Source organism: Galeopterus variegatus, unplaced genomic scaffold (assembly GCF_000696425.1).
Source record: "Galeopterus variegatus unplaced genomic scaffold, G_variegatus-3.0.2 Scaffold1986, whole genome shotgun sequence".
Taxonomy (NCBI): domain Eukaryota; kingdom Metazoa; phylum Chordata; class Mammalia; order Dermoptera; family Cynocephalidae; genus Galeopterus; species Galeopterus variegatus.
Window position 1 is genome coordinate 160456 of NW_007728097.1, and position 773 is coordinate 161228.

Consider the following 773-nt stretch of genomic DNA (forward strand, 5'->3'; position numbering starts at 1 on the left):
CAGAATCCACTGCTGGAACTACTACTTTCTACCATACAAGTTTCAACAAGTTACTTCTCCAAATTCTGTTTTTGTATTCATTAATTGGAGACAGCAAGATTACTGGGGACTCTTTGTGCTGTTTCCAGCCCAGCCCTTTCTCCTGGTGCCAGACCCATCTATTCATCTGGTGTCCCGCAGTCACATCGACTCTACATGTCTAAAAGGCAACTATTATTCTCCCTCCCAGACCTGTTTCTTCTCCTGTATTCTGCTTGGAAAATGGCAGCACCAGAATCCAGAAGCTCACCTTCCACGCTACCTCCTTCTAACTCCTATCAATTAATTATGAAGTCTTGCAGGTGCAGCCTCCTCAAACCACTCTGGGGTTTCCTATCTCTCTGCTCTTTACCTGCTGTCTGGCTGCAGTATGTGGATGTCTACAGTGTTGTTTTTTTTTTTTAATCTCCCTTTTTTATTTAAGCAGCCGGCCAGTACAGGGATCGAACCCTGGATCTTGGTGTTATCAGCACCATGCTCTAACCAACTGAGCTAACCTGCCAGCCTGGCTTAGTCTACAGTGAAAGTCTCTCTCTCTTTCTACCTCTCTCTCTCTTTTTGGCAGCTGGTCAGTACGGGGATCCGAATCCTTGGCTTTGGTGTTATAACACCATGCTCTAACCAACTGAGCTAACCGGCCAGCCAAAAGTCTCTCTTAACTGGCCTCTCTGCCTCTAGTTTCTTTCCTGTCATATCCAGTCTCAGAGTGAGTGTTCTAAATGCATAGCTGGCGC

The 773-nt window shown here is 46.1% G+C and overlaps 1 non-coding gene across 1 annotated transcript; it reads right to left on the reverse strand.

Annotated features, from left to right (window-relative positions):
* Nucleotides 1-467: 467 nt before the first annotated feature.
* TRNAI-GAU lies at nt 468-541 on the reverse strand. The gene has a single exon. It is a non-coding gene; the product is annotated as a tRNA-Ile (tRNA).
* Nucleotides 542-773: the final 232 nt, after the last annotated feature.